This window comes from Alligator sinensis, unplaced genomic scaffold (assembly GCF_000455745.1).
Source record: "Alligator sinensis unplaced genomic scaffold, ASM45574v1 scaffold343_1, whole genome shotgun sequence".
In the NCBI taxonomy this organism is placed as follows: Eukaryota; Metazoa; Chordata; order Crocodylia; family Alligatoridae; genus Alligator; species Alligator sinensis.
In genome coordinates this window covers 275,908-284,357 of record NW_005841947.1, presented here as the reverse complement: position 1 = coordinate 284,357, position 8,450 = coordinate 275,908, and the positions used below count along the sequence as shown (strand labels likewise).

The following is an 8,450-nucleotide window of genomic DNA, read 5'->3' as shown; positions in this document are numbered from 1 at the left end:
GTACAGCCAGTCAGGGCTTGCTACCCCCCTTGACCAGGCACTGATTCTCAGTCATTTTGGACTGAACAATTTTCTTTTTCTTCTGCTCGCAGGATTCTCTGAGTGCATCTTTTTAGAGCAGTGAGCATCCATCAATCAGTCTAATTACTGCATTTATTAATTTTCATTATTTTGTTTCTTTTCAGCTCAGATTGCAACACCTCCACCAAGGACATGAAGGCAACCCAGGCAGGCTGCAGCCAATGCTAGAAGTAACGTGTTGGTGCTGTAACGTGCTGGTGCTGTGAGACCTGGTTAGACAGGTCCATTGAGCTATGGGAAGCAACGTGGGCGTCCAAGGTGAAAGCAACCATGCTGAGTCCAGGAGGCATACCCAGACCTGGCAGGACCGCCAAGTACTATTGGGTGTACTTCTCCCCATTCTATGCCTGGTGGTCATCAGACCTGGTCCTGCAGCAGCCCCTGCATCTTCCCATGCCAGTCAGCAGCAATGTTGGGCACATATCTGCACAATGCAAATTAACAGTTCTCTGTCCAGTTCAGAATAACTTATTAATTGTTGTACTTAAGAATTGCTACAGTAACTTTTTATTGTGATAGTAATAGTTTAGTTATTGTTATAGCATAGAAGTTATATACTTATACCACGCTATAACTAGTTCTATTATGCTATAACTATACTATATTGTTATAGTATAATGACCCATAATTATTTATAGTACTTTTGAATGAATGTTTAAAAATGTTGTTCTTCGTTTTGTTTCTTTTTTTATTTTTCTTGTTTGTAAATAAAGTTTTCTGTTTGCTTTGTTGGGTTTTTTTACTTCATGTTCTCTCTGTTTAAGAGGTGGGCTTTGGGTGGGGAGGCAGTTGCTAGCTTGTGGACGACTGGTGGGAGGTTGTTTGATAACCCCTTGGTAGCTTGATGCAGTAAGAGGACCTGCCCAATTAGGGTTCCCTGCCTTAGCCTAATCCTGGGCTAACACACACATAAAGTGGGCTTGATTTGCCTACTGTATTTCTGTGGTCACAATAATAAAAGCCTGGGCCTTGAAAGCCCTTGCCCTGACTTGCTCCCTAATTGGGTTGGTTTTTCAGGGAATGATTTAAAGCTGCATGCATTTATATTAAATGTTATGGGAGCAGAGCATAAGACCTGATTACAGAGGCACCACTGGCCATCCATGGCTGGCCACCTGCTACTGGAGCAGGGTCCAGTCTCTGGTGTATGCCCAGATGTCTTCAGCAGCGGGTGTTGGCAGGCAACCCTGAGGCAGCACTCCCACAGGGCCCTGCTCCCTCATCCCTGCATGCAGATGTTGGCCCTGAACAGGCAAGAGACAGAGGCCTTTTGTATGAGTTTGCAACATTGTAGAAATAAGATTCTCTGCACCGGAGGCCTAGTGGTGCCCAGCCTCAGATTGGAGATCAGCAGTGTGACGGTGCCCAGAGAACATGGCAAGCTGTGCAGATGGGCAGGACTGTGCCTAGGTGGCTGCCGGGTGGCCGAGCTACCTATCCCCCACTTGATCCTCTGTGTCCTTCACCATGCAGTGTGCTGGCTACAGGCAGCCTGGCTACCCTGATTCCTCCCCACTTGGCGCAGCAACAGATCCCGTTCCCCCTGCCCCTGCAGGCCAGCCGCTCTCCAGTCACTGCACTGATGCACAGCCCATGGAGTCTGAGCTTGGGGCGCATGGGGCTCCCAGACAACTGGGGTGTGGGTCTGGCTACACCCCCGCCCTCCCTGCAGGGGACCTCTCTGGAGAAGTGCCAGGGTGCTGCCCCCACATGCCACCAGTGTGCACCAAGCATGCCCCTGCAGTGTGTTCCCCAGTCGATGCACAATGATCTGTTTGTGAAAGAAGAGGGTAGCCTGAGCTGCTACACCCTGCTCCTGCTCATCCTGTTGGTGCCTCAGGCACACCTACAATCCGGGCTCAGGACCCTGAGCTATGTTGGTGCAGGGGTCAAGCCTGGGCTGCCATGCAACCTCTGCTGATGGCTGGACAGCTACCTGTCACAGCACTACATGTCCCTGTCCTCTGCCACTGAGGACAACATAGTCGCCAAAATTGACACCTTCCTCTGCATTTGAGAGACCATTGCCCACATAGCTCTAGGAACATTGTGGCAGTCCAGTAGCGGGTGTTCCTGCACTGAGCTACCCACCTCACCACACCCGAGCACCTTCCAGGCTCTGAGTGCCTCCCTGGGGACACCTTGCGTCTGGCTGACCCCCTTCCTGGAGCACACCCGTTAGCCAGGGGATAGCACCACCACCACCCAGGGTCTGGCCTGACCCTGGCACTGTATCCCCAGGGAAATACATGCCTAGTAGCCCTCGAGGGTACTCAACCCACTTTGAGAACTTGGGGTGCTTCCCTCAGTCTGAAGCACAAAAAGTGGTCTCCCTTAGTCAGCCAAACCAAGGGGACACCTGAGCCATAATCTAGCTCCTCTCCCAGTGAGTCTCCCATGCTAGGTTCAAAGGAGAACTTTATTGGTTACAAGGAGTAGGTTTGGAATAGGGTACAGGGGAGAGCAATCAGAGAAATCCCATAGAGCAAACAGGGTGGCTGGGTAGCCTTTGATCATGCATCTGAGTTACTGCAAGCTATATATCTAGTTAGATCTCAGGTAGCTTACTCATGAGTATCATCCAGAGGCAGGTGGAGAATCCCTCTGGAGGCAGGCAGTTCATTGATCATGAGTTTCAAGAGAGAGAGCAAGTTTCAGATGGTCCAGCTCTTCTCTCTGAGTTTTCGTCATGGCTCCTGCTCCTCCTCCTGGGCAGTCCTTAATTTATATAGTTCTTATGACTTCATTTACCTGGTCCAATGGAGGCTAGCACCTGTTGGCTGTCAGCCAACCAATTTGAAATGCATCACTGGTTGCTGGGTAGACTGGCAGGGGCTCTAGCCCCCCCCCAGTCAGGATGGCATTGCTTAGAACAATAGTGAGTGTAAGTCCCTCACCCAGGTATGTGATGCCTGGGTGTCCCCTCCCTCAGGAATGTATCCTACTCAGGTTACCTAAAGAGATGGGATGTCTGCCCTCTGCAGGGCCTAACATGTTAACCAAATTGTTATAGAGCACAGTTTTTGAGGAGAGACAGAACAGAGGTGGCATTCTGCCCCGCTTCCCCCCCCCTTTAAAAGCTTGGGCACATGGCTTCACAGAGCCATGGGTACGAGCGTGTTTCATTTGGAAGGGTCATCTTTCACACCTGAAGAGAGATTACACAACACATAAGACTAGTCATAACAATATTGATACCTGCCTGTGGAATCAGAAAAAATATATGCCTTAAACTTTGACTATTTTAGTTATAAGATGACATAACCGCTTTGTGGAGAATTGCTGGCTCTGTATAGTAGAACAGATAAGAGAAAGTGTTTGTTCTTTGTAACTCCTCTGCAACTGCTTCGCTCACCGCGGCCTTGAAGATAGCAAAAAGTATGTACAACTCTGATTTGCAGGTGCAAGAAGGAGGTTTGTGAACTAACCTCGCCTCCCCCATTAGTTCCCATCCTGATTACAGCAAAGAAATAATGAAGTAATATTATAGCCGCTTTTCATGCTAATTTCACTATATGATCACGTGAGTTGTAAGCAACTGTTAAAAAGTATATAAGCCTCCTGATTTTGCTCTTGGGGGGGGACCCCTTCCAAGTGCTTGGGAAATCCATGTCACTTTGGAATCCCCCCTACAGCTGTAGTTTCTTTTGAATAAAAGCTTCTGCTGACCTGACCCAAAAGTATGCTGCATGTGTTTCCACAACAAATACATGTAGGACATCGAAACACACTGGGGAGCTCCCATGCCAGACCTCTCTCAGGTGTGCCTGAGTCCATCTGACCCACTACCCAGAGTCCTTTTGTGACAGGGCATCTGCTATCACATTCTGGCTTCCCTTGATGTATTTGATGGTGAAGTTGAAGTCTTGAAGCTGTCAGGCCCATTGTTGAAGCTTGGCATTGGTGTTTTCCATTGTCTGCAATCACTGAAGTGGGGCATGGTCCGATATAATGGTGAACTGCTGCCCCCACAGATAGGGCCTCAGCTTGTTCAGTGCCCAGCTGATTGCCAAACACTCCTTTTCAATAGATGACAGGTTCTGCTCCCAAGGGATTAACTTCTGGCTTAAGTAAACCGTGGGGTGCCATGTCTCTGTGCTCTTGTAAGAGTACAGCTCCTAATCCTGAATCAGAGGCATCAGTGGCTACATAGAAGGGTTTATCATAGACCAGTGCATTCAGAATTGGTGGTTTGATAAGGGCAGCCTGTAGGGTGTCAAATGCTTCCTGGCACCCCTGCTTCCAGACCACTGGATCAGGGCTGCTCTTCTTGGTCATCTCATGTAGGGGAGCTGTCATCACTCCAAATCCAGGGACAAAATGCCTGTAATATCCAGCCAAGCCAAGGAAGGCTCTGACTTGCTTCTTGATTTGTGGGGGTGGCCAGTCTCTAATAGCCTCAATCTTGTCCCACAAGGGAGCAATCTGACCTCCCCCCACACAATGTCCCAAATATACCACTTCAGATAGTGCCAACTGGCACTTTTTGGCTTTTATGGTAAGACCAGCTTGCTTGATCCTACCTAACACAGTGGTCAGATGAATCAGGTGCAATTCAAAGTCCTGACTGAAGATGGGGATGTCATCAATGTAAGCCATGGCAAACTGCTCACATTCTTGTAACAGGTTATTAATCAGTCTTTGAAAAGATGTGGGAGAGTTGCACACACCGAAAGGTAAAACTGTAAACTCATATAGTCCCACAGTTGTGGTAAAGGCAGATTTGGCTATGGTATCTGAATCCAGTGCCATTTGCCAGAATCCTTTGGACAGATCAAGAGTAGAGGTGACCTTGGCTGGGCACAGGTGATCCAAGCAAAGAGGCTGTCCTGGGCAAAGGGTAAGCGTCAGGGGTGGTAACAGCATTCAGCTTCCTGTAGTCCACACAGAACCGGCTGGACCCATCCTGCTTCCGGACAAGTACCACCAGGCTGACCTAGGAACTCATTGAAGGCCAGATTACACCTAACTCTTATCTCTACGATTTCCTGCTTTGTTTCTTGCATCACCTTCGCATTAACTGCATATGGTCTGGATTGGATAGGGCAATCGCTGCCTGTGTCTATAGAGTGTACTGCCAGGTTCATGTTACCTGGTTTGTTAGAGAACACTGTCTCAAAGTCCTTGAGTGTTGCGAGCAGTTTGTCCTTGTCCTGGAAGGGCAGATGATCTGGCAGGTGGAGTTCCTCTATTCCTGGCTATCCATCCCAGTACATCAGGTGATCCTTCTACTGAGGAAATCCAGAATACCAAATCACATCTATTAAAGTATGGTTTAAGCATGTTCATGTGTACTATCTTAGGCTTTTTGTCTGCCCCACTCCTGATCACTACATAGGTCACATCATCTAGCCTGTCCAGGATGATATGGGGATCTTCCCAAGCTGCTTGCAGCTGGTCTGTCTTTAGTGGCAGGAAAACCATGACCTTATCACCTCATTCAAAGGTACATAAGCGAGCTTTTTCATCATACCAGACATTTTGCTTCTCCTGGGCCTGGGCCAAGGAGTCTTGTGCCACCTTTGTCATGTCAGTTAGCTTCTAACAAAAGCTGAGCACGTACTCTACCATGGAGGTCTTAGTGGAAGAGATTTTCCCTTTCCACTCTTCTCTCAGCAAATTGAGAGGATCCCCAACTCCCCTTCTGGACATCAACTCGAATGTCGAGAACCCAGTGGACTCCTGGGGTACTTCATGGTAGGCAAAGAGCAAATGCGGAAGTTTCTCATCCCAGTCATTGGGGTTAGGTCCACATAGGCCTTTAGCATACCATTGAACCTTTCTACAAGCCCATTTGTCTGAGGGTGGTAGGCTGTGATGTTAAGGTGTTTTACTCCACAGCACTCCCGCAGGCACTTCATCACCTCCGCCAGGAAGTTCCCACCTTTGTCAGTCAGGATGTCAGAGGGAAACCCCAGCTGAAAGAAGATCTTGGGGTCAGGGCTTCAGCAACTACAGGTGCCTTGGCAGAGGTCAAGGCAATTGCCTCTGGGTACCAAGTTGCGAAATCCACTAGAGTCAGGATGTATTTCTTCCTTCTATGGGTCTTATGCCTCAGTAGGCCCACAATATCCTTCTTTGGAAGGGTTGATCAATGATAGGGAGGGGCTGTAGGGGATCCTTTCTCTTGTCCCCACTTTTGCTGGTCCTCTGGTATGTCTCACAAGATCTTCAGTAGTCTGTCAGATTCTGGGCAATTCTGGGCCAATAAAAGTTCGCCTGCAGCCGCTGGCATGTCTGTTCCCTGCCCATGTGACCAGCACAAGGTAAATCATGAAACATGGAAAGCAACTGTTGAACTTACGAGGTACTAGGAGCCGGCGACAGGGCTCCCAGGTCTCGGCATGGTTCTTTGCTACCCACAATCGATAAAGGAGTCCCTTATCCTAGACCACCTGTTCCGTCTTATCTGGGGTGAACTCTGTTTCTTGCTCCTAAGCCATCTGCCGGAGTTCCTCCAAGCTGGGGTCCTCTAGACCCTCCTGCTTGAACTCCTCTTGCCTGGCTAAGGTAAGGAGTACACCTTCACCCTGAGGGATGTCCTTTAACTTCTCCCCGAGAGTCTCAGTTTCCTCTGCCACCTACTGACCAGGCTCCTCCCTGGGGCTGTCACTTAACCCAACCCCAACTTTGACGTTTCCTCACTGGCTGGGGGCTGGCTGCAGTCAGAGGAAGCCTCTCCTTTTCCTTCTCTGCCTCTGCAGCCAATTGGGTGACCAGGCCTGGGAATTTTCCACTCCTCTCACCTTAGCCTTTCTGCTCTGTTGACGAGTCACCACTTTAACATGGTAGGACTCTATGAAGTGGGATCCCTCCCTTTGCAGATATTCAAGCTCCAAAACATGCCTCCCCACCAAGATGGGGACAGAAGCCTCTTCCAGCACTCCCAGTTCCATGCACATCCTGCAGCCTCTCCACTTGATGGGGAGACAGGTTACTTGTACCTTGAATGACTGAGGCCCCACCCCTTGTACCATAAGGGTCCTCCCCAGGACTATATCCATGGGTGAAACAAGGTTGGCATTGATTAATGACACACTGGCCCCTGTGTCCCGTTCCCTGACAAGGGTTCTCCCTTTTACCATTATCTCAGTCCAGTGGGTGGTTGTCACTTCCTCTGGGTTTGTAATCCTGTAGCAACAGGTATGCCCCTCACAGTGGCTTGGGTCTCACTGCTTACCAGCTGTTGCATGGCTGATTGGCTTGGGTTTGTTGCTTAGTTTGGGGCTGTTGGGTCTGATGTCGCTCGGCTCCCCGCAGTTATAGCAACCCCTCTTTTCCAAATTGGGTGGTTTGTCCGAATCTGGGGCCGCCTTGTACTCAGCAGGAGGTGGCCCTCTTTCCCATTTTGGGCCTGGCCCTCCCTTCCCCACTTTGTGGAACCCCTTCTGTTCCTTCCCAAAGTAGGGAGGCTTTTGGTTCAGCCCATCACAATTTAGCAACAGTTGGTCCGCAATTTCAGCGGCCTCTTGGATGGTTTGGGGTTCTTGTCTTTGACTAGGGTTTTAATCTCCTTTGGACAGCAGTGAGAGAATTGGTCCAGTGCTACAAGGTTTAGTGGCTTCTCTCTGGTGTCAGCGTTGGCTCCATCTGCCCATTTAAGGAGTGAGTCCCACACCTGGGCCGTAATCTCGACCACTGACTTCCCCAGTTGTGGGATGGCATTCCAGAATTTTTTCCCAGAAATAATCCAGTCCTAACCTGAACCTTGAACACACAGCATTTTTAAAGGCATCATAGTTATCTGCTAATTCTGAGGGCAGGCTGTTCAGGACAATGGACATGTTGCCCTCAACCAGAGCAGCCATGTGTTTCATGAACTCCAGGGTTCGATAAAGTCGACTTCCCAAATGAAAAGAGCCTTAAGGACATCAAAAAGGCCCTATGTAATGATGTGGTAGTTGTAATGCCCGACTTCTCTAAAATTTTATCCTGCAGACAGATGCACCTGAAACTGACGTAGGAGGGGTGTTGTGTCAGGATCAAGAGGGCATGGAGCAACTGATTGCCTTTGCTAATAAAAAATTAAATGCCACCAAAACAATGTATTCTACTATTGAGAGGGAGTGTCTAGTGATAAAGTGGGCAATAAACTACTTACAGTATTATTTAATGGGAAGAGAATTTAAATTAGTCACTGTTCATGCTCCTTTACAATGGCTAAATAAGTCCAAACATGATAGCATGTGAATCACGCGCTGGTCATGGTCTCTACAGCCTTTTAAATTCTGTGTCAGTTATAGGCCTGGAGTGACCGGATAAAGTAGCGGATTTTTTATCAAGGTGTAATGAAAATGAGGTGGCAGTGACGGATCCATGCAAAACCACTATCAAAATTATTGATGATCGGAAGCAAAAAGCTGTTTCAC

At 48.7% G+C, this 8,450-nt stretch overlaps 1 long non-coding RNA gene across 1 annotated transcript in view; it reads right to left on the bottom strand.

Annotated features, from left to right (window-relative positions):
• Positions 1-3,660: 3,660 nt before the first annotated feature.
• LOC112549684 overlaps positions 3,661-8,450 on the bottom strand; it is a 6,766-nt gene continuing 1,976 nt past the window's right edge. Inside the window, exon 3 of the long non-coding RNA XR_003093199.1 lies at positions 3,661-6,325. This is a non-coding gene — a long non-coding RNA (uncharacterized LOC112549684). The remainder of the gene's footprint in view (positions 6,326-8,450) is intronic.